The sequence below is a fragment of the Prionailurus viverrinus genome, chromosome A2 (genome assembly GCF_022837055.1).
Source record: "Prionailurus viverrinus isolate Anna chromosome A2, UM_Priviv_1.0, whole genome shotgun sequence".
NCBI lineage: Eukaryota > Metazoa > Chordata > Mammalia > Carnivora > Felidae > Prionailurus > Prionailurus viverrinus.
The window spans coordinates 27791148-27816848 of record NC_062562.1 but is presented as its reverse complement, the minus strand read 5'-3'; the positions used below and the strand labels follow the sequence as shown (position 1 = coordinate 27816848).

The following is a 25701-nucleotide window of genomic DNA, read 5'->3' as shown; positions in this document are numbered from 1 at the left end:
ACGTGTGCATTTTACTACTTCTGATTAATAAGACTGCATTTATATCTTAAAGGGTCAATATTTCAGACTTTAAAATATTACTATGTGTCAAATACTACACTGCACATTTTTGCAAATGCTCTCTCTCAATCTTCACAACAATGATAAGAAATAGATATTGTCCCCATTTTAGAAATAGGGACACTAAAACTTCCATATTCTGTCCCTTTAAATAGAAGGCTAATACATTTGCTCCTCTTTGTGATATAGGACCTGAGCAAGTTGTGGCTTCCACTGTATTTGCTTGTAATATTTATGTAATTTCCATAATATGTGTGAGAGTCCCTAACCTGGAATCAGGCAACATGAATCCTGGTCATTCCTGTCTTACTAACTAGCTAAGGAATCTGTACTTCATTTATGGTGGCTTATACCCAGTTAAAATAAGATTAATAAAATATACATGTAAAATCAGGAAATAAATCCACTAGCCAATATTGCTAATATAATTGCAAATTTACACTGAACACAAAAATTCACTCTGAGTTTTCTGACAGGCAGAGTAAAATGGGAAACACAGGAAGTTTCTTATACTTATTGTCAGAAAAGTTAAACATATCGCCTTTTTCTTTTTTTCTTGAGAGAGAGAGTGAGAGTGTGTGCAAGCCGAGGAGAGAGACAGAGTAATAGGGAGAGCGAGAATCCTAAGCAGGGCCCACACCCAGCATGTAGCCTGATGCGGGGCTCAACATCAGGACCATGAGATCATGACCTGAGCCGCAATCAAGAGCTGATGTTTAACTGACAGAGCCACTTGGGTGCCACCAGAAATTTCTCATATGATCTCCAAATTCCCTCCTTGTTTTTGAGATTTTATAAAAATAGGGTCATAATGCCTACCTTTCAGAATCTTGTAGGATGAATTGAGCCCATATTGGTGCATAAACGTTAGTTTACTGTTGTCCTTATAGAACCCCAATAAATGCTCCTGGTAGAAATCTCAGGAGCGTCAGACTGTAGTTCGCTTTGTTAAAACTCCATTCTCTGAACTTCTGTGGGTCATCTAGTTCTTATTTCTTTTAGTACCTTATGTTGTCAGCAACCGTGAGAGGCATTTTACAATTTTCTCCATACAAACTGCATGCTGTTGTCATGACTTCATAAATAGGAAACTGAGCCCTGGAGAAGTGATGTCACTTGACCAAGGTCACGCATTAAGGATTTTAGTTAGAATTTGAACCCCTATTTCTCTCTCACCAAAGCCCATGCTTTTTTTTTTTCCCCAGTACACTATGCTGCTTCTGAAATATTGGTTAATTTAAGAGTTGAGAGATTCTTTCCAAGAAGCATTCCAGTTTATAAAGTGATCATTGTGAAGAACCAGCTAGAATTTGTGTAATGTTAAACCACAAATGGAGTCACGACTCAGAATGCTCCACATACACATACAGAATGCTCTGACAACATCACAGAACCTTTTGTCATCTATATTTTATGTTTATGCTTTGGTTTTAAAAAGTAATTCTTTTGTCAAGACTTGAGGACTTGGAGAGTGACAAAGAGTAAAGTCACCAGGGGACCACCTGTGACAGCTTTGCCAATACAGTTGGAATGTTCCTCAACTGTAAAGCTTGTTTAATGAAAAGAGACCCAAAAATCTTCCTACTAATGTGTAGTGCTCTCCTGTCAGTTGGAAATGAGCAAACTGTCAGCCTGCCGATTACCATGCATACAGTATGTGCTCATTAAATCATGTGCTGTGGGTTCCTTCATGTTGTCAAACTGCTTAATTGAAAAAATGTGTAGTGTTGCTCTTATGGGAAAGAGGCAAGAATCAAAGGACTGGAGAGCTTACTCTTAATATTTCAGAGTTTGCTTTTAACTGCATCCAGAGATTGTTCCGTTTTACGGTTTTGATTAAAGGACTATTCCTTCTGCATCTTTCTTGCTTTTGTTTATAATTCCAACACTGTAATTATAATGGAGTTGCTTTTAAGGCAGAGCTACTAAATCATTCTGCCAGCAGATGAAAACCAAAGGGAAGGGCTCAGTTTCTTTGTGCGGTAACTGTAAGGCTGACTTGGGTATGTTGGGGCTAAAACAAGCTGGGGTTGAGACTGGGGTTGGGTTTTAGGTTTGCTGATTCTCTGCTGTGGTGTTTTCATTGTAGGAGGTTTGGGCTTTATCATCACCTCAGTGGGTGGGTTAATCCTTTCTGAGAGCAAATAAACACCTTAGGCTCTCAGTGTTACTTGATTTGTTTATATGGTAGCTTAAAAAAACAAAAACCAAAACCAGTGCCCAAGCTCTACCCCAGATCAAATCAATCAGAATCTTTGGGGGGTAATGGTTCTAAAAGCTCTCCAGGTGATTCTAACATGAGCCAAGGTTGAGAGGGATTGGCCTAAATTTTCTCAAGTTGTCCAGTATTTAAAGCCAAGACTAACTCAGCCCCTAGATATCAACCTCGCTGCCATCAACCAATGCTTCCTACAGGCTTTAAATACCCTTAGGGTTTTAGAAAGTTAAAAACTGATTTCTGGACTCCACTTAGATCTATTAAAGAGATTCTTTGGAGACAGGGTGTAGGGATCTCCATTTTTTTTTTTAATGTTTATTTATTTTTGAGACAGAGAGAGACAGAGCATGAACAGGGGAGGGGCAGAGAGAGAGAGAGGGAGACACAGAATCTGAAACAGTCTCCAGGCTCTGAGCTGTCGACGCGGGGCTCGAACTCCCAGACCACGAGATCATGACCTGGGCTGAAGTCAGAGGCTTAACTGACCGAGCCACCCAGGCACCCCAGGATCTCCATTTTTAATGGGAGTTCTAAGTGATTCTTATTTGGGAATTTGCTAGAGAAGCAAGATGATCTTTATAAATGATATTGAGTGGATGTCAGGTGGAAGTGCACAAATCACAGTAAAATCAGGGCAGGGCCTTTAAAAAAAGTTTTTTTTTTTTAACCTTAAAGGTTTTGATATATTCGTTTGGGCTAACTGGGATTATGCATGGTTTTAATAGCATTGGTTTTATTTGGGGGGACCCACACACTATCTAGTGCTATATCAGACCCAGGAATATACACACATTTTATTGCTTCTTTAGATACTTGGCCCTAATGACTAGGGCCAATGAGTTTTGTCAAGGGCTTAGGAAAATATTGAGAACTAAAAGAGAAAGAAAAATTATTTTTGTTTCAATGTATGGAGGAATTGCAACATCAGAACCATTACATATTTAATGAAATGGCAACAAAATGAAACCTTATGCTTTTGTTATTAATTTAGTAATTATAAAAAGTTTACATTTAGAGACATTTTGTGAGTAAGCTTTGCTTGCTTCTTAAGAATTTCTGAAAATGCATGATTGCTGAGAAATTATAGCTAATTTTAAAATCAAATACACTAAATTGTATGTAACCAAATAATTTCAAATGTGAAAGTACAACAATATTTTCAAAGATTTTGCATCTAACAACTGTTTAGGGTAACAATTGATACAAGATGGGGTTGCGTCTCCCAAAGAAAATATGCCTAGGGCCTGGGAAGGCCATGTAACATACCCCACAGTATCTACTTCAAAATTAAAGGATATTTTATTGTTTTGGGCTCCATTCTTGTTGATAAAGCTGTCCAACTATGCCTTAGCAAACTTCTAAAGATATAGTTGAAACTCAGTTTTATTGCTCACCTTCCCTCTAAAAAAAGAAAGCCAAAAATAATAAAGAAAAAAAAATATTTGTAGCAACCTGTCACACTACCTTTAAAAGTACATCACTTACATAAGATGGAAGCTGTTAATGAGCCTCAGATGAGATTGACCAGGCAGGTTGCACACTATACCGCTTGGTCAGAAAATTACCCCCTAAGGAATTGTGGTATTGGTAGTGAACTAACACATGACTAAAAAGCAAAGAAAAGAAGATGCCACGGAAATTTGAAGTTTCTGGGATCAGTTGATAACTAGCACTAAGGATGTCTTGTTTGAATGGTCTATTTGCATACTTTGGGTTTGATTGCCTATGAAGTCCCCAGTTTCAGGATTTTTCTGATTCATGGTGATTCCTGCTACTAGTATCTTACTTAAGACACAAGTTCCCCTTTTCTTGACTCTCTCTCCTCTTGGGGTTCTTTTGTAAAACTTATCACAGCTGTTTTATGTATTTGTTGGGTTACCTTCCTTTTTGACTGTTTCCTCTCCTAGAATGTATGTTCCATGAGAGTATGAGTTATAGCCATACTTTGCTAAATCAATCATGGGGAAGAAAGGATGATGACAATTGATCACTTTGTCCTTGCCAGCCATGATTAGTCAGGAATGTCATGCTATTAGGAACAAAGTTACAAATACTTAAGTGGTCAGGAAATATTTTAGAACATCTTTTTAAAACTTTGGATTCTATAACTCCCAGTCTTTAACGAATGAGTGATGGAAAGGAAGATATATGTAGGTTTCACATAGACCTCTCTTACCTCCTCCAACATCCAAAAGGCAAAAAAACTGCCATCAGAATCAACTTTTCTATATAGTCTGTGACTTCTAGAGGAATAAAATGGTTAATCGTTCACTTGAAAATGACTACTTTATACTTTTGGAGAGAGGCCTGAAAATTTCTTGGCAGTATGTCAACTGATTAATAATTTAGAATGATGATTGACTGGAGAATGGAAGTGGAGCTAATAGCTTCTCATTTTCCTCTTTATTATTTCAGACAAATTGGTAAGTCATGGTGGAGGTGTGGGGTGTTTCTGGGTCAACTGGCTAGAAGCTCTGGATTAAAAATTGAGGGAGATAAGTGATCTCACTAAGGTGTTGGCCTCTCCCCTAATGGAGCCATGTGACTTTGTGATGTGTTGCTTCTGATGCTTAGTGTTGCTCTTATGCTCCTAGTAAAGTCTATGTGAACTCTAGGAAACGCTTAACATTACCATGACTCTGCTGTGTGCTACATCCTGATGAAAATACTGGATCCAACACCATCCTAACCTTAACTAGTTCAAAAATATGGCAGGAGTGGCTCATATACCTCCCAGGTTAAAAGTGTTAAAGTGTCTTAAGAGAGGGTTACAAATACCATGGGCGCCATTAGTTGATGGATTGTTGTGAGGGACCTGCCCAGTTGGGAATTAGCGAATTGATACAGTGTGAGAGAGTCAAACTGTCTGGTACAGGCAGTGTGGGAGTGGTGGCAATAAATTAGAAAATGGCTAAGAAGGGAATGCTTGCATATGAACCTGGGTGAGATTTTCTAGGGCTACATGCAGCTCCAGGTGTGTATGCAAATAGATAGGATTCAGATCAGCTGTGTCCTAGAAGGACTGAAGAGAGCCCCATCCTAAAAAGTGCACAGAGAGTTACTGGGAAATCTCCACGTTTTCTTGGGAGAGGGTGTGGCTTTAACAGGAGCCAATGTTACTATGGCCCCTGACGGGGTGCTGACATTCTTCTATCTCTAAGGGAGGAGTAGCTGAGGCCCCCAAATGAATCCCACAAATTCTGCAGAGAATTTTCATTGAAATAAAATAGTTTTATATTTGAGTGCCAGATTTGCTTTCACTGACTGAATTTTTGCTAATATAATCAGGGACTGAATGCAAGGACTTTCCTCAAGGAGCGAAAGATGATGTATGCCTCTCCCCTCTCCCCCCCCCATACCCCTGCCTCCACCTTTCTTCTGTGGATTTAAGTAACTTTCAGAATATTCATGTTTTGAGTATTTGTATATGTTATTGTGATGGGCTGGATTTTGTCCCTCTAGAATTCCTATGTTTCAACATAGGATTGTGTTACATTTGGAGATAGGGCCTTTCAAGAGCTAATTAAGGTTAAATGAGGTCCTAAGGGTGGGGCCCTAATCCAGTGAGATTGGTGTCTTTATAAAAAGAAGTAAAGACACCAGGGAGCTGTGCTCACAGAGAAAAGACCTTGTGCACAGCAGGAAGGCAGCCTTCTGCAATGCCAGGAGAGAGGCCTCAAGAGAAACCAGATCTGCTGACATCTGATCTTGAACTTTCAGCTTCCAGAACTATTGAGAAATACATTTCTGTTGTTTAAGCCATTTAGTCTGTGGTATTTTGTTATGGCTGCCCTAGGAGACTAATACAAGTATTGACAAATCTCCTTGGTGGGCTTGATTTGTATGCGTAGGTCAAGTTAGTTAGTTATTTAGAACTCTTAATTTGGGCCAAAGCATCTATGAAACTCCTGCAGAAATTATTCTCCTGTCCTTCTCATTAAGCAGTGTCCAGTGTGACCATGGTACAAAGTTACTCAGCTATGTGGCGCGATTTTTTTTCACTCCTCCATCTACTTATTCAACACATATTCATTGAGTGTCTATTATGTGCCGGCCACTCACAGATGATGCTCAGAAGGAGCTGTCAGTCTAGAAGAGGCAATCTCACAGGCACATGAAGTACTGTGATTTGCAGGGATGACATGGGCAAGCCATGAGTGAAAGGATTCGCTGCATCTGGAGTGGCAGGGAAGATTCTTGGTGGAGGGAGGTGGCATTGAAAGGGGCTTTGGAGGATAGATGGGGTTTGGTCATGAAGAACCGGGCAGCAGGGGAAGGACAGTTAAGAGGCAGGCATTGTGAGCAAAGGCTCAGAGATAGACACCTAGGGAAGTTTATGGGGAGATGTGCACTTTGAAATGCAGAGCATGCAAAGGGAAATTCCCCTTCATAAGGTTGTGTTATCTCAGACTCAAAGGGCTTCTTTCAGGAAGGAGAGATGATATGCCAGGCATCGCCCTATGTAAATCATCCCATTAACTCATTCATACTCATAATACCCCTACAAGGTAGGTGTTAATACTATCCCAGTGTAAGGATGGGGAAACTGAAGCAGGGATGGGTTAAATTACTTGCCAATTGCTAGTAAATTATGGGGCTGGGATTTGAGGCTGGGAGTCTTGGCTCCAGAGCCGTTGCTTATAGAAAGGAGGCCTGAGCCTCTAAACCCAAATATGAGAGGAAGTCCTGGGTATGGAGAGGTGGGGGTGAGATGCAGAGCTTTGAGAAAATGGGCAACTTGTCCTGTTTCCTTGAGCAGAGAAGGGCTCTGCCCGCCTCCAGTAGCCTTGAGGAGAAACGCAGTGCCCTTGGCCACCTTCCTCCAAGTTAGCCATGTTCGCAGCCATTCGTGGAGATAAATCGTCGGTACAGGGAAACAAAAGTGTTTTTCAGGCGCTTCGCTGCCATGGTTAGCCTAGGACAGGGTTATGAAAGGAGCTTTTCTGCGTCCGCTGCCTTCCGGGGTTACATTCTTAGTGAATCTACTGCCTCAAAATGGAGCTTGTTGGGTGTCATCCGAGGGTGGCAATTAGTTGCATGTGTTTGGTTGGGTGCCAGCCCCTGGGGCGCCAGACCTCAGTGGGGGAGCCACTGTTTGTCATGAATTAGTCTTTAAATAAAAGCAAGTTTTTAAAATGGAGCATGCTAATTTGGGTTTTGCTAACCTCATCTGAAGAAGGCTTGGCCTGTTCGGTGCCAGCTGGCCGAGTTGGCATTCAGCGAGAAACTGGGTCCCTACCAAAAATCGCATTGCTCCCGCCTCCCCCTTTGAAAGCAAAATGGCAGTGAGGAGCTCTTTGGCACAGAGAGACAAGGTGAAACAGGGGCAGGGACAAGGCAGTAATCGAATGATTAAAGGGAACTGAGCTGCCATGACATTCCCGCTTCTCCCGCTACCTTAGAAAGGAAAGTCTGCCCCTCTCTTTCCCCACTCACACTGTCCTCAGCCACCCATTCAGTGACTCTCTACATAAAAGGCTTCCTCTTCCAATTGCTTATACACTGCACCTTTTATACTCTTCCAAGTCATACTTAAGGGATTATCACTGCAGCTTTTAACTTCCCCTAGAAAGAGCTGAATGAGCGTGAATGGGGCGGAAGAGTCTTCAGTGAGAAAGTGTCCCCCACCTCAAAGTGCTCACAAAACCCCTAATCACGATGTAAGAATGCCACCCTGTTTTTGGCGGGCGGCTGGCTACAAATGCGCGAATTAACAATTACTGTACATATAGGCGATAATTACAAGGAGTCGTGTTGCGCACAGAACCGGTGGCAACAGTGTGAGGTGCACAAACCGGGCCCGCTTGCTTGAACATGGGCCCCCCCACCACCCCGTTCAGGTTAAGAGTGATCCCACCCACCAAAGTTTTGATTCTTGAAACTCACCGCTCTACCCAATGAGGGTTCAGTACGAGATTTGTTTTCTTACACTTTCCAGGTGGGATAATCTGAGCATGAGAAGCGGCAACTGTGATGCGGTCAACAGTTGAAAACAGGAACTGTCCCATTATTTAATTATTTATTTTGGTTGTGATTTGCAAACACCCCTCTGTCTTCAAATCTGAAAGCTGGGTGTTGGGAGAGGAGCTTTGTAGGAGGCAAGGCAGAAAAGGAATTTAAAGAAGCCTTACATTTGTCCTGAAGATTCAGGAAAAATGGAAGCTTTTTCTCATATGAATGTATTTGAGCAGCAGATTGCTGAGAAATATGGGTCGTCCTGGTTACTAATGTGGTGTACATTAAGTCTCCTGGAGGGAGGTTTTTTATTTTTTATTTTTTTTAACCTGTTTATTTGCTGCTGGTATCTCTATTCTTCTGAATGCAGCATATTACATTTGCTAATAAACTGACACCCTGTTTCTAAGAGACTTGGCCTGAGAACCCTCCTGACAAGACAGGAATTTGTTTGTTGTTGTTTTTACAAACGTTAAGGTGAAATTGACAATGAAGAGCATTTTGAATACTTGAGCACTGCAAATAGTTTTAAGGGGGGTGATTTTATTTTTTGAAGGCAGTGCATTTTGGAGTTTCCTTTAAATGCTCATTTAATATTTTGGGTCTCTGCAGGACAATGTGTGGCTTTTAAAAATAAGAGTCGATAATGAGCCCATGGAGTCTTTAATTTATGATGTATCTGACAGCATTGTGGTAGATCTGATATGGGAGGCATGCGATTATGTCTGCAAGCTGAAAATAAACCAGCTGGTATTTGTTCTGAAAACATTCCGAGAACACCCTCCTGTTAATGGCCCATAGCTTGATCCAGCATCTGGTAAACTAATATATTGTCATTTTTACCATGAAAGTCAGCACAAATCATTAATGATTCTGGCAGCCATTCGTGTTCTTCTCTTGTCTAGAATATGCCAATTACCATGAAATTATTCCTATTAGCGACATGATTGAATGATAGTAACCTGACTATAATTTGTTGGCAGAACTTCTTTCATAATGACAATAATGAACTGTGTATTTGAGTCCTTCCTGGGTTCTGTTAGACAAGAAAGTTGAATACTCTATACTTCTAACCCTAATGGACAACATTGTGTGAATTGAAGGAAATGTGTTATCTTACAGATTTGTTTCAAAGTGGGAACTTACCATTTTTGTCCAGTTCTTTGAGAGAAGCAATCACTGTTTGCCATTAAAAATGATGTTCAGGAACTGCTTTGATATATGCACACATGATCATCATCAGCATATAGAGCCTGATGGAGTTCACTTTTGCTGTCATTAAAGACAGTACTTGAATTTTTCAATGAAGTATTCCACATATAATCATTACCAAAGAATGAAATGATACCATCAATGCCAGCGACTAAGAAAACTACAGATAACTTGATACTGCCATGAGATTGATAAGTTAAGTATCATTTTTCTCTTACCCAATCTTGATCTGTGTAAGGCCTCATGTAAGGCCACGTGGCCTGCCTAACTGGAAATGCCTACTAGGCAGTTAGTCCAAGATACATAAGAGGAATGGGGGAAATGACACCTGGAGGACTGTGAAAATTCCTGGTGGGGCATCTGTACAGGCACAGGACAAATTCTCTAAAGGTTAGGAGACTAATGAGTGTGAACACTTCTGTGGCCCACTTCATATCCTCTTGTCTCCCTGTTTCTTTGGGCCATTATTGTAGAAACCAGCCTAAGGTAGCTGTGACACGAGCCCCTTGCCTAAGCTACATTGGGTATCTCCATCTTCCATTCTAGAGCTTCTCAGACACTTTGGTGTAGGACTGGCAGCCTCGAAGCCTAAGACAGTTAATTACTTCTGGGCATTATGGTAGCAACTGGACATGATATACATAATGGAAACTATCCCTGCTCTCAGAGAACTTTCAGGATAGCAAAGATACAAGTGAACAGATAAACATGTATAATTACAGGGGGTGGGGGTGGGGGTTTCCCCTTAAGGCTCTAAAGGAAGAGAACAGGATACAGTGACAGAAAATCACAAGGGTCACATAACGTTAGATCAGGCGGAGAAGATGATGGAAAAAAGTCAGCTCTCCAAAGGAAGTGGGGCAAGGAGAAACATTGCAGCCAGAGGGATGACATATGCAAAGGTCCTGAGGCAAGAAATACCTCAAAATATGAGAGGTATAAGGCCAGCATGACTATATTGCCCTGGATAAGGAAGGGAATGCACGAGATAAAGCTGGGTTGTAGGGATGTGCAGGATTTTAGATGGCATCATATGCTCTTTCATCCTGAATGCAATGGAAAGCAATTGAAGGGTCTTAAGGGCAGAAGTGATAGTTTCCAATTTATAGTTTTAAAATATGACTCTGTTATTTGGAAAATAGGTTGGGTTGGGGGACAAGAATAGATGTGGGAGAACAATAAAAAGGCTATTATTGCAATAGTCTATCAGAAATGATCAACTGGCCTGGGCACCTGAGTGGCTCAGTTGGTTAAGCATCCTACCCTTGACTTTGGCTCTGGTCATGATCACATGGTTCATGGGATTGAGCCCCATATCTGGCTCTGTGCTACCAGCATGGAACCTTCTTGGGATTCTCTCTCACCCTCTTTCTCTGCCCCTACACCACTTGTGCACTGTCTCTCTCTCAAAATAAATAAACTTAAAAAAAAAAAAAAGAAATGATCAACTGGTCTAGAGTAGAGTCAATGGACATAAACTAGAATTTACTAGGATGTAATTCAAGACAGCTGGGATTAACTCTCATGATTACTATGTATCCAGGCCTACACCTGAGGTTGGTGGGACCCAAGGCAAGAGTATAAAAAGGAGGCCACATCCCATCTGTCTAAATGTTTAAAAATTATAAATCTAGTTAATAAACTGTTAAAGAAGTGTTTGTATCCTTCTACCATGAGAATATAACTTTTTAAAAACAAAATCCAAAATTATAGCTATGATTTTTATATGACTAAAAATTAGCCAAATATCAAAGATAACTGAATTTGATTATTATTGCACATGTTCTATTATTAGAGATGATATTTAGATGGGTTTTGAAAAAGGCAGAAATGTTCATAAATCATTTCATATTTATTCCAAACAAGTCATTTTTCTTATTTCATTTCAGTAAAAGTATGGTGGTATAAATAAGTTTGGGTTTTTGAGGGTTTTTTGTTCTTGTTTTTGTTTGTTATATACTTTGGTTCTCAAAGCTGGGAAGTCCAAGATCAAGGCTCCAGTAGGTTCAGCATCTGGGGAGGTCTTGCTTCTTGGCTTATAGAGGTTGTCTTCTTGCTGTGTTCTCACATGGAGAAAGGGTAAGAGAGCTCTCCAAGGTCTCTTTTATAAGGACTCTAATCCAAGAATGTCCTTTTTTTGTTGTTGTTATTTAGCAGAGCCCTCATGACCTAATTCCTTTGCAAAGTTCTCACCTCCAAACATCATCACATTGGGGATTAGGTTTCAACATACAAATTTTGGGAGGACATAGTCAATCCATAACATAAAGGAATTAAACATCAGACTTAAGGAAAGAACAGCAAAATAAATAGAAGGAATGCATAAAGAACCAAATAATACAAAGTCAAAAATGAAATTTTCTAATCTAAAACCCAGCATTATGAATAACCCAAGTGATGTTTCTTTGAAAACTATGCTAAGCAATGAAATAATTCGCCTACTAGCCTAATCAAGAAAAAGATGAGGAGCACAAAAACACAAAATTAGAAGTGAAAATGGGGAAAAGAACCATGATTAAAGAAGAAATTAAAAGAACCAAAGGAGAACCTTTGCAAAATGTTTTGCATGTAACTTTGAAAATCTTTTTTAAAATCTTTTTTTAATGTTTATTTATTTTTGAGAGAGAGAGAGAGAGAGAGAGAGAGAGAGCAGGGGAGGTGCAGAGAGAGAGGGAGACACAGAATCCACAGCAGCTCCAGGCTCTGAGCTGTCAGCACAGAGCCCAATGTAGGGCTTGAACTCACAAAGTGTGAGATCATGACCTGAGCCGAAGTCGGATGCTCAGTCGACTGAGCCACCCAGGTGCCCCTATGTAACTTTAAAAATCTTGATGGAATGGCTTTTTGTAATAGGTAAAAAGTTATCAAAACTTACTGAAGAAGAAGAACTTCAGTAACATTGGAAAAATCTGAGAAAGTTATCAAAGATCTAAAAGAAAGCTTCAGGTCTTTATGCTTTCAGAGGCAAATTATTTGGAACTTTTAAGGAACAGATAATGATAATACTATTCAAAATGGGAACTGGCAAGATTAACTTATATCTGCATGATGGAATACTATACAGCCATTAGGATGCACAGGTCCTCTGTGTGGCTGGCTATGGGAGAGTCTCCAAAATGTATGAAAGGGAGAGAAAAAAGATACAGAGCCTTGTATCATCACATCACCTTTTGAGTATTTGTGTGGGGGTGTGTGCGTGTGCATGTATAATATCTGTAAAGGAAGACAGAAGCCACTGAGAATAATGGCTGCCTTTGGGGAAAGGAAGTAGGCAACTGGGAGACAGGTAAGAGGCAGATACTTTATAATTTATGTGCTTTTGTACTCTCTGAATTTGATACTATATAGTCAAAGAATTATAAAAATAAAATTATCCATAACACCAAGAAGGAAAACTGCCAATGTGTTTTTAGGAAGCCAGCATAAAAACACAGACTTTGGTAAATCTGGCAAAGACAGCACAAAATAGAAAACTATAAATCGATCTCTTTCATGGACTCACATTGAAAAACTTAAGAGTAAAAGTTTATAAGTGTAATTCATATTATTAAGAGAAGATTAGCCCTCTCAAATAGGGTGCTTATTCCCATGCAATGGTGTTTCCATAATAGGCAATGTACTAATATACTCTTAACTTCTATCCTGTATTTCCTCTCATGTAGTAGAGCTGTGTGTGCTCAGCTGTTGTCTATCCATAACTATATTTATATGTCTACTGCATTTTATCAAATCTCAAATGCTATCAATTGTAAGATATCTGATTATAGAAATGTTAAAATGTGAAAAACCATTTATCTTAGAATCAGTGAAGTGCAGTGTCTATCCATCTCTCCATCCATCCCTCCATCCATCCCTCCATTTGTCCGTGCATCCATCCATCCATACATCTATCCATCCATTTTTCCACCCTTCCTTTTTCTTTGCTATCTATCTATCTATCTATCTATCTATCTACAATCATGTATTCAAGATATATACCTATGTGAAATAAAGTAAGAACAGTTTGTATATCATAGTCCAACCTGTGTATTTTTAAAAAATAATATTTATAAAGATACATAGTTTGTGGGTGTGTCCTTCCCTTAGCAGGATTTACAGAAAACTGAAAATAAGGATCAGCTTTGGAAAGAAGGTGGGGACAAGGGTGAAAGAAGAGAGACTTTTATTTTTCAACTTTTTGTACTCTTTGAATTCTCTAATTTTATTCTATTCTTGCTATTATTAAAAAAAATCGGGGCGCCTGGGTGGCGCAGTCGGTTAAGCGTCCGACTTCAGCCAGGTCACGATCTCGCGGTCCGCGAGCCCCGCGTCAGGCTCTGGGCTGATGGCTCGGAGCCTGGAGCCTGTTTCTGATTCTGTGTCTCCCTCTCTCTCTGCCCCTCCCCGGTTCATGCTCTGTCTCTCTCTGTCCCAAAAATAAATAAACGTTGAAAACGTTGAAAAAAAAAAAATTAAAAAAAAAAAAAAAATCAACAGGAGTTTTCATGGCAGGAAAATATGGGCCATTTGTTACTTTATGTGATAGATGGTGCCAGAGAACTGCCCAGAGCTCCCCACATACCTTTCACCATCTTTGTGAGCCCCACCCCAGCTTCTGCGTACTTTCCTTCCAGCGACTGCACCTGCACCCATCTTTGCAGGATTGGCTGGAGCTACAGGCTTTACTGAGCCTGCCCAGACCTGGAAAAGCAGGCCTTAGCCAGTGATTCAGTGGTGAGGGAATATCAAAGGCCAGGTCACTTGCAAGTGGGAAAACTCCCCTGAAGTGACTGTACCCCAAATCCTACCCTCCTGTGGCTTCTTGCCTCCTCCTGTCTGGCTTCTTGCCACTTACTCAGCATTTTTTCTTGTGAGCTGTTCCTTAATAAATCATTTGTACATGAGTCCTCATCATCTGATTCTGAGAAGACTTGTGTGCTTTCCTTTTAATTTATAGGTTATTAAAAAGAAATCTTTAAATGTCCCATGTATGTGTATGTATGTATATAGAAGAAATAACATACAGTAGAATCAAATGATATTGAGACTGAGGAAATGAGGACTTAACTTTCTTCCTTTGAAAAGGAATGGCTTACAGACATTAGACATTAGAATCTTTTACTTTTTTCAGGTTTTAATCGGTTCAGTTTTGCTGTTCTAGTTTCAGTAAAAGGGTATCTACCGACATACTTAAAAATTTTTTTTAAGTGTATTTATTTATTTTGAGAGAGAAAGAGAGAGAGTACAAAGAGGGGAGGGCCAGAGAGAGAGGGAGAGAGAGAAAATCCCAAGCAGGCTCCACACTAACAGCACGGAGCCTGATGTGGGCCTCAAACTCATGAACTGTGAGCAGAAACCAAGAGTTGGACGTTTAACTGACTGGGCCATCCAGGCGCCCCTACCCACCAACATTAGCACAGCTCTTAATTTTCCTGTACATATTTAAAGCCCACTCTTCAGGTACTCATAGCTAATGTATTATGCAAATTCCTAACAACTTTCTGGGTCTCAAGTTGGTAAAACTCAAACTATCGATTTTCAGTGAAAAAAACAAAAAAAGAAATTGTGTAATTGAAGGATAGTCTCAAGATGCAATTACTAATGGTTGTAAATAACTCTGCCTACTTTTAAAAAGTCCTGTAGTGTGATTCCTCAGTAGTTGACCTTAGTGTGCAAGTGGATTACCAAAAAGCACTTTGCTTATAGGTTGCCTTCGAGCCCAGAGTTCATTGTCAAAGAAAGCATGTCATTTGGGCGCAACAGCTTTGCATTTTTAATCATGTTTGATCTCCCAGTCACTCATTTGCAGCAGGTCCGATGGTCATCAGCATGAACTGGCAAGGCTATGTTGCAAATGGTTGTGCTCCTCAGGCAGTTTACTTATTCTGGTAATCATCAAAGTATTTATAATTCTCCTGTCTTTATCCTGAATGTGTGCCTGTATTTACAGCCATAAATTTCTCTGGATTTGAGTGGCTGTCGACAGCATGGTTTTAACTGTAACATACTCTGTGTGTGTGTGTGTGTGTGTGTGTGTGTGTGTGTGTGTGTACACATCTATATACATGGATATTTATTCTCACACCCACAAACAGGGTAATTTATAGCATAACACACATACAGTCTTTAAAAAAAAACACTGTGCCTGTCATAAACAGCAGAATGTTTTCTCTGTAGTGTACTGCTGGGTACTGGAGGGATAAACGGTGTCTAAAGTGTTTATTTCTGCAGGGGTAGGGTGAGGAGGTCTTAGGCAGCAAGCCATCTTGATTAGAGGTTGCTCTGCTGCTGTCAGGGCAGGGCACCTCTCAACAGCCCCTGAGAGAGGTCACCAAATCTTCCAGCTCACTGTGCCTTTGTTTGGAGCCAGCCCACCATCTGCAAGATCCTTGGAACTGACTCATTAGTGAGTACTGGATGGGGAGTCACTAGTGTGGAAAAGAGGCATGTAGGCAACTGAAAATAACAAAATAGTTGAGCATTGCTTACATGTTCCTTTTTATGTATGTCTGTAATAAAGACACTATCCACTGCTGATTGTCTGACTTTGTTAGCGTGCAGTTTGCCTTTTTAAAGGGAAACAAAGATTTAGGAAATCTGGGGATTGGAATGTTCTCTTTCGTACATGCTCTTAACATCATTTAGGGCTGGCAATTTGTTGATACTCGAAAGAAGACCTGAAATCTGGTTTTAGCTCATTACGTTGGTTGCTGGGGGCCTCAGACACCTTCTATTTCCATATTTTATTATGTGTAGTAGCTTTATCTCTCCTTAATATCATAAGCTTCTTGAGGCCTGGCATAGAACATTGTATTTCACTTGTATCCTCAAAGTATGTTGCATAGCCTAGAGGAGTACTGGGTACACACGGTTGATGGTCAGTAAGTACTGATCATTTGGACTCCCTCCAAGGTATTATTCACTGAGTTTCTGCTTAGCTCAGTCATAGGCTGTAATAATGGTCAGGTGGGAAGTTTGTGTGCAATGTGTATTTATTCAGTAGCTCAGAGCATTAGTGGATGGCATTATTAGCCAGGTATTTTGTTGGGTTTGTATCAGCAGTTTTCATGCTTTTTTTTTTTTTTTTTTTTTTTTTAGCTGACGAACCTACACTTTAATGGACTCCATTGTGGAAAACAATATGTACAACAGATGAAAGGGGAGTTGCTTTCTCTGAAATGGGGGTGGGGGTTTGGACTCAGCTTGAGCGGCTTCCTTCTCCTTGCCCACTCTTCTCTCCTGCTCCATTTCCTCAGATATCCCCAGGCCAGCTGCTCAGTGAATCATCTCCTAGGATGGAGAGGGCTCCTCAGAGGACAGCTTGAAAACCACTTATCTAAAGAAAGTGTCTTGAGTATATTATTAATTTGGTCCACCATTTAAAAAACAATAGACTTTGTTTCTCTAGGGCAGGTTTAGGTTTTCAGAGAAATTGAACAAAAAGACAAAGTTCCTGTGTACCCTCTTTTACTCTACCTAGCTTCCCCTGTTATTCACACCTTCATTGGTGTCATACATTTTATAATTGATGAATCCATATTGATACATTACTATTAGCTAAAGCCCCTAGTTTATGTTAGGACTCACTCTTTGTGTGGTACATTCTATGTGTTTGAACAAATGCATCCCGTCATGTATCTATCATTAGAGTATTGGGCAGACTAGAGTTACTGCCCTAAAAGTGCCCTGTGCTCCACATATTCATCCTGGGGTCCAACGTGTTTTTAAAGTACTCTGATGTTCATGACAGATGTGATGGCAGGGGTTATGTTTGATACTATAAAAATTCTGCTCTGTCTTTTCATCATACTTGGAAGAGAGGTTTATAGGCTTATACTCCCAAAGAGGCAAATTGGGACTACAGATAGTGATCATGATTCCTCTCTGATAACTCAGTCGGCCACCTATAGCTTTTGTGTTTTGGGAGAGCTGTGATTTATCAGTGAATCCGAATGTCAAGGTGAATTTCACTGGAACGATGTCATGCTTGTTTAGAATATGCTGTGATATGTTTGAATCTCATGTGCATTAACATGTGGGCAAAGGTTAATGTTGACTATTTTTATGTCCAGATTCTCAACCTCTTCTACCAACTACTGACTTGAGGGATGTGTTTCCTTAGTTTGGGGGCCTGTCTTTGACTTTGGTGTGTTGCTAATTATGCACACAATTTTTAGAACGACACTGACAATGAATACAAAATATTAATAAGCCAACAAGACAAGCAGTTTTCAAAAATCACATTATGTATACTTAATGCCTAACTGACCTTTTCTGCAGTTACTTAAATCTTTTAAAAATTCATTTAATTTCAAAGCCAGAGTATTAGCCTATTTATATGTAAATTGTCTTTAATTCATGCATTGATTTAAAAGACTAATCCGAAAGATCTTTTACCACAAGTGACCTTTTTGACTCTACACTTCTGGGAAAACTGTGAAGTGGTTTCTTGGTGACCTCGCATCCACCTGTGGTACAACATATGCCAACTCTGGTCTGTATAAATCACTCACAATTGTATAGTTTCCAACCAACACTGAATTATTAACAGTATGATTATTCAGAATTTCCACAGAAACATTTACAGGGATTTCTTTCTTTCGTTCTATTTTCATCTTCAACCAACCATCTGATTAGAAGCTTCACTAAGAAATATAGTCTGTTGTTCAAGGGACACAGAATCAGGTGCTTCATAGTTACATACAAAGAATCTGGGTGTCCAAAAACTTAAATTCATATTGCTGCCTGCCATTCAGACCTGAGAATCCAGAGAATCTTAGGAAAGCAAATGAAAAGGTTAATATCAATTTTCATTTTTTTTAAAAAAATACTATTTTCTTTCTTTTTTTTTAGTTTATTTATTTATTTTGAAAAAGAGAGAACACAGGTGGAGTGGGGACAGTCGGGGAGAGGTGAGAGAATCCCAAGCAGGCTCTGCACCCTCAGTGCAGAACCCAATATGGGGCTCCAACTCACAAACTGTGAGATCATGACCTGAGCCAAAACCCAGGTGCCCCTAACATCAGTATTAACTGACTGAGCCACGGAGGTGCCCCTAACATCAATATTAACTGACTGAGCCACCCAGGTAGCCCTAGCATCAATATTCTTTCTGCAATATATATATATAATATATATATATATAATATATATATATATAATATATATATTTAGATATATAATATATATAATATATATAATATATATATATTATATATATCTATATATATATATATTTAGTTAACTCTTGGTTTTCTACCTGTGTTTCATAACCAGTGCTTAAACAAGTGCTTCATAACACATTTTCTTTCTTCTAGGGATACATAAAATTTGGAATTGTCTGGTGATTGTTATTAGTGTGTAAAATGCAGGTAATTTAAATCTTAACCAATGTAAACCATTTGAAGTAAAATTGAATATGCCATATAGGACATATATGTATTTGTCTATTCTAACCCCTCTCTCTCTTAATATTGATGTCTCTTTCTATTAGGGTTTTAACCTGTGGTACCTAGCAGGAAGCCATGAATGCCCAGAATAATCACAAATGTGTGTGTGTGTGTCTTTGTGTTGTGTATTTGATGTGAAGTGTCACCACAGTGAACAACTCTATGGTGTGAGAACATTCCCTTAGACTATAATGTGAATGTCGATAACCCCTCCCCCTCCCCTGTAGCTGTGCAGCACAAGGCCCAATATATGTATATGCTTCCCCATATACTGCCCCTCATCCTCCAGTATCCATACCTTTCTCAGTTTCTAAGACAGGTTGTATGACTCCAAAATGAATTAAAGCTACTGAACGTACACACGTGTGCACACACACACACACACTTACTAATTATACATGTATATGTTCAAAATACATGCAGCTGAAGGTCAGTTTTTACAGTATTTATGTTCCATAAAGTTACTACAAACATTGAATTAATGAATGCTGAACCATTGCTCTTAGAGGAAATTCAGGGTTCCTGCAAGTCTCTGGCCACATTTTTGTTAACTGACCAATACATAATTTTGTTTTATGTTTGTTTTTGTTTAAAGACACCTTATTTAATTTTTATTGTTGATTCGTTAACACTGAACACACGGCCAACTGCACTGTAACTCATGTCTAAATGAAGCTTATCGAACACATATTTTCTCCATTAGGCACATCACTGCCTTCTTGCACTTAGGAACATTATGTAGCCCTGAAGCACTACATGAGATTTGGAATAAGAAGGCAGAGGGTCAGGACACCTGGGTGGCTCAGTGGGTTGAATGTCTGACTCTTGATTTCAGCTCAGGACGTGATCCCAGGGTTGTAAGATCGAGCCCTATGTTGGGCTCTGTGCTGAGTGTGAAGTCTGTCTAAAGTTTTGTCTTTCCCTTTTCCCTCTGCCCTTCTCCTTTACTCTCTCTCTCTCTCTCTCTCTCTCTCTCTCTCTCTCTCTCTGAAACAGAAGAAGAAGGCAGAGTGTCATTTTATTCAACCTCAGTTGGGGACAAATTTTTCCCCACCCTATGCATGTCCACAAATGGCTGCAAAAGTGCCATGAGCGTTGATTTTAGAATTACAGATAAATTCAGTGAGTGGGCAAATTTACAAATAGAGAATCCCTAAATAATGACAATAAACTGTATCTGTATGTATTTGCTTCTCTGTTTCATTGTGGGGCATATGCAAGTTCAGGTGATTTCAGAGTGAAAAGGCAGACAGGAACACTGCCCTCATGGAACTGGCATGCATCCTGTAGAAAACACAGATATTAAACATTTAATTACCTAAATAATTACCTCATTAACAGTGGTACCTGCCCTTAGTGGAAGGGTACCAGATGATGCTAGAGCACGTAACAAAGTACCCAACCCAGACTGAGTGGTGAAGAAGGGCTTCTCTGATGAAGTAACATTTGAGCAGTGCTCAGAAGGATGGATAAACATTCAGGAAAACAGTATGCATAAGCTGTCCTAGGGATTTTCTCGAATTCACATTTTCTGATACTTTGCTCTTCTCTTTTAGGTAGAGTTGGCGACACTTATGCCAATATATATTTTCCAATATAGGAAAGCATTCCCTTTACACCTGCAACAAAATCTCACCCATATGGGTCATTACTTGGAAGCTGCCTGCTCTTTATCCCTTCGTTGGGAACTATAGCAAGAAGATGTGACAAAATAGCATATCACTCAGTGTGGGGTAGTAAAATATGTCTCTAGGATGGAGAGACCCTTTCTCCTCTCCATCTTCTGGGTTTTTTTTTTTTTCTTCTCTTTTTTGTCTTGTTTCTGTCCCGCCTCCCTCATTTCCTTTCTGCTTTCTTTTTTTACACTGACTTTTCCTTTGAAGATGATTTACTAGGATTCTGAGAGATGAAAGAATCCCTCTGATTCTTCCCAGTGGGTTACGCTTCTCACTGGAAGTTGAATAACCAGGTAGTATATTCAAGCTGTAAAAATGCCTCTGGCTTCTCCTACCCCTTACTGAGCAAACTCAGGGAACTCGATGAAATGAATTAATTTTTAAGCTCATTGAATTGAATTTAAGCACTTCACAATGTATCTTTTTCATTTGTCTATGCCAGTTGTGTAATATACAGATGTGACCCTTGATAAAATGGCAAGATCAGCACATATATTTGTTCATTATTCATGAACATTTATCAACACTCCACTTACTTTGTGATAGGGTCTGTGCCAGGCACTGGTGATGTAAACATGAAAAAGACATGCCCCTCTTCACGTGTCTTCTCTCAGAATTGTCTGAAACAACACTAGCCTTTACAGATGATAATTACAATTGCATACAACCATTAATTATGCACTTACTCTCAGCCAGGTACCATGAGAACATTTCACATGCATTTTCTTCAGTGTCTTTAGGAGATAGTTTCTATTATTAGCCCCATTTTGTAGATGAAGTAACTGAGATTCAGAGAGGTAAAATAGACAACTCATTTGAGGTCAGTTATTGGTAGGTAATGGATGGAGTTGGAGTCTGAGCCATCTTCATTCTTAAGCATCATTTCTTCTTTTTTTAAAAATTTTTTAACATTTATTTATTTTTGAGAGACAGAGAGAGGCAGAGCATGAGCAGGAGAGGGAGAGAGAGAGAGAGAGTTACAGAATCCAAAGCAGGCTCCAGGCTCTGAGCTGTCAGCACAGAGCCTGATGCTGGGCTTGAACCCACAAACCGTGAGATCATGACATGCACTGAAGTTGGACGCTCAACCGACTGAGCCACCCAGGCGCCCCAAAGCATCATTTCTTCTTGAAATCCTTATGAGTAACTTAGTAACTTTACAAATTTTAGTTTTAAGTTGCCAACTAAAGAAACCTTGTAACATTTGAAGATTTTTTTATTCCCATAAGTTTCTTGTGGGATAAGGTCTTGTTTTCTGGCTTCTTACCAGATAACACCTGTGTACAGATTTTATAGATGAGAAAATTTAGGCACCTAGTGGTTAAGGAATTTGGCAAGGTCAAGTTAGGAAGAAACACGCCTGGGATTCGCCCACAGCTGTCTTAGTTTTGATGATCAACATCTTCTTCTTTTTAGAAGGGAGCTATCGAAAAATTATTGCATTTTCTTCCCGATTTTAATACTAATTCATGCCAAATAGAGAAATGTTAGAAAACACATACACATAAACAGCAACAACAAAAATAAGACATAGAATTTTTCTGTCTTTATCCCCATAGATAATCCCATACATTCCACTAATCATGAAAAATGCATTGTGATTTTTTTCCCTCTATTTCTTGCCTGTGCCTTGGTATTGTTTATAGCATGAAGCTCTTTGCTCCTGGAGGGTAGGGAAAATTTCATTTGGTTCTGTCTCCCATAGCACCTGTCTCCTTATTAAGTATATGTAAATTTTCAGCAAATGCTTATTGCTTTAAATTGAATTGAAATCACCTAGTGCCCATTCTACCCTTTTTGCAACTACAGGACACAGCAACAAAGCCCCAGAGGCCCAAAGAAGGAAGGGAATCCTGTTTTTCTCTCATTCTCAAATTCTGTTCCCCTGTGCCTGGGGAATTGCTCAATTGCTATGCTTTTTCTGAGATGAAACTCAGAGCACACCAAGGTCAGCTTTCAGATTCAGCAGCAAGCAAAGCTGCAGTAGTGAATAAATTCTCCTCCAGCCCTTTGCTCATATCAGGAATATAGTGAATGTTGGCAGAATGAGTCAAGGAGGCCCTTCCCTCCATGGGGGTTTAATGGTATGCTCTCTGCCTGCAGTAGAGGAAATGGGCTTGTGGACTTGTGCTGGCCTACAGATTCCATCACGGCAACAGGCCACTCTTATCTTTACCTTCAATTTGGCACCAGAGATCTCATTCATCACTTTGAAGGGTTCTCCTTCATCACTCTCTGACCTCCTCTTTCTTCTTAAGATTCTCCTTTTTGCTTCTGGGCAAAACACTGTCCCTGCTTCTTTTTTTCCCAACTACTATTTCTCCTTCCCATCTTCCAGGTTTCTTCCTGCTTCCTCACTTAGTAAACTACAGGTTACTCATCAATCCATTGCTTTTGTCTCTTGATGATGAGTTTCCTAGAAACTTCATCTAGAATTCAGCTTCCATGATTATCTCTTTGTGGAGAACACCCAAGAGTCCGACTATTCCAACTATGTTTCTGGCCTTTGTTCAGATCCCCATCTTCCCGGTACATGCACAGGGGAGAGTGCAGTAACCTGGAACTAGTAGGGGCTCTCACCCATGTCTTTTCCCCGAAGCCTGAAGGGATGAGAGGAGGAAGGACTTACAGGAATGTAGATGGAGAGATCTGTAGAACAAGCTACATGGCAGCATGCGGTAACTTTCAGAGAATGGGAATAGCAGTATCCCCTTGCACAGTGGTCCTTATCTTGAAGCCATCTGATTCTTTTCAGGGCTTCCCGCTGACAGAACACATCTTTAGTTTCTAAAGCCTTAGTCCTCTGACTTCTTTGGACTACAGACTATATTAAGCCCCCACTAACTTGGGATTGTTCAATAAGGGAAGCTGTGTCAGTACTCCTTGACCCTCCAATGACCTATTGAAGGGCTCACAAGGAACAAATGTGGCTCTTGCCTCCATGGCCTCCCTTTGTATGGTGGGTCCAAATTTCCTCTTCTAGTCTTTTTCAAGTGTCCAAAGCAGAAACCAGGTGAACTTGGTAAATAAGGGGAGATTGTCTGGGTTAGCATCAAGCTTGTAATTGGCTTCTCTGCATCAAGATAGGGTTAATTTTCTCACCACAATGATAATCTCTTTTTTTATTTGTTTACAAAAAAAATTTTTTTAATGTTTATTTATTTTTTTTGAGAGAGAGAAACAGAGTCGAGCTAGGGAGGGGCAGAGAGAGAGAGGGAGACAAAGAATCTGAAGCAGGCTCCAAGCTCCAAGCTGTCAGCACAGAGCCCAACGTGGGGCTCGAACCCACGATTGTGACATCATGACCTGCGCCAAAGTTAGACATTTAATTGAATGAGCCACCCAGGCACCCCAATGATACTCTCTTAATGCCCTTATCTCTCTAGCAAGTCAGGTTTGCATCTGATCCCTGCCTCACAGTCTTATCCTTGGGTTATCCAGCAGCTCTGGCCTAGGATTTTGTATTATTTCAATATTGTATTATTCTCGTCTCTACTTACATGCTACTTCCCCTGAAAGGCCTTCCCTAATCACCTGAGCTAAAAGGCCGCCTCTCTCTTGCTTCCTTTGTAAAGCACTATGTCTGACGTCATCTTTTTTATGGTCTTACGGATACATACTGAAGTGTTCTTGTTCCCACATTTATTTCCTTGCTTATTGGTATCATCCTACCCCTCCTCTACTCCCCACTGGTTGAATTACATCCCATGAGGGCAGGGACCAAGCACGTTTTTCTCACCATCCCCTCCCCCACAACTTAGAATAGAACATGCCATAAAAAATTTCTCGGTCAGTACATTTTGAGTGATTAAACTTAAATTTCTCAGGGTGTGAGAGTTGGAACCAATGATGGAGCCCTTCTGCGTAGAATACTAAGGTTTTCCTTTGACCAGGTTCTTCAACTTTGGGACTCTTTTTTGCAATTAGATTTATACTGAGTATTCTCAGTTTTTAAAAATGATAATGACTTTAAAATATTATAAAACAATTTTTGGATAAAGTAATAGAATAATACTGTACTACCTTACATCTTTCATCACTCAACCAAGCAGTACCCTTTCCTGTTACTTTATTTGTAGATGACCTTATGCTTTTTTAAAAGCCATCAAAATATTTTATCTTGTGGTATTTTCACAGTGGACTTTGCAGAGTAGAGGGAACAAGTAATATCATATGAACTTTGCACATGAGAAGATTGAGCCCTGCAGAGGTCAAGTGGCTATCAATTTGCCTTGTTTGTAAGTTGAAAAGTGGTAAAGAACTTCAGAATGATTGTCCCCATTTCCTGCAATTCATTGTTTCCTTCTGTTTGTTTCTCTTTCTCTTCCTCCTGTCTTAGCAGTAACCTCCTCACCAGTTTTTCTTTCCTTAGGACTTGATAATGTCATTTGTTCTACATTTTCAGTGATTTCCTCTGGGTCTTTAATTCCTTCATGGATGTCCCACTGGTATGCTTGACTGGTGCAGGAAGAGTATTCAGTTCTTCTGTGTGCTTTTTGGTTTTCCAAGGTAGTACAGTGGTTGGCACAGGGCAGGCTTACTTGTAAAGGAATGACTTAATGAATCAGTAAGAGATATCTAGCTTGTCTAGAGCCTAAGTCTTGCAATCAACAAGAAGGCTATTAAAAAAAAAAAAAGAACTCATGAGAAGGGTCTCACACATGCATTTTTGGGCATTCTCCTTACCAGAGCCTGTAAGTGTATCAGAAATAAATGTTGGACCTTGGAGGCAGGAAACCCCAGTTGTCATCCCTGTTTTCTCAATTATTCACTGTTTGACTTTGGCAAACTCACTTCTATGCTGAACTTTTGAGTCCTTTTTCTGTAACAGAGGTTTTCAAACTTTCCTTATTTAAAAGTCAACATCCCTTGTGTTCAACTAATGGTCTTATTTATGCTGTTAAAAACAAATAAGGTGATGTTGGTTGGAACAAAGTCTTGGGCATGGTAGGCATTGACACAGTTTGGAAACCAGCAATCAAGAAAAAGGACATAGTAATATCCACTCTGCCCAGCTATCTGAATAAGGTATGTGAAAACGTTTCATAAAATGGGCTTTGTTCTAACAATTATGATGTCATCAATGAAGATAATTTTAACATTTTCTTATCTTCCTTCAGCTGGTCCACCAAACATGTAACTGCAAACTCAG

At 39.8% G+C, this 25701-nt stretch overlaps 1 protein-coding gene across 6 annotated transcripts in view; it reads left to right on the top strand.

Annotated features, from left to right (window-relative positions):
* Positions 1-25701, top strand: part of FHIT (fragile histidine triad diadenosine triphosphatase) — a 1426527-nt gene that overhangs the window by 391948 nt on the left and 1008878 nt on the right. The gene's annotated exons all lie outside the window — the stretch shown is intronic.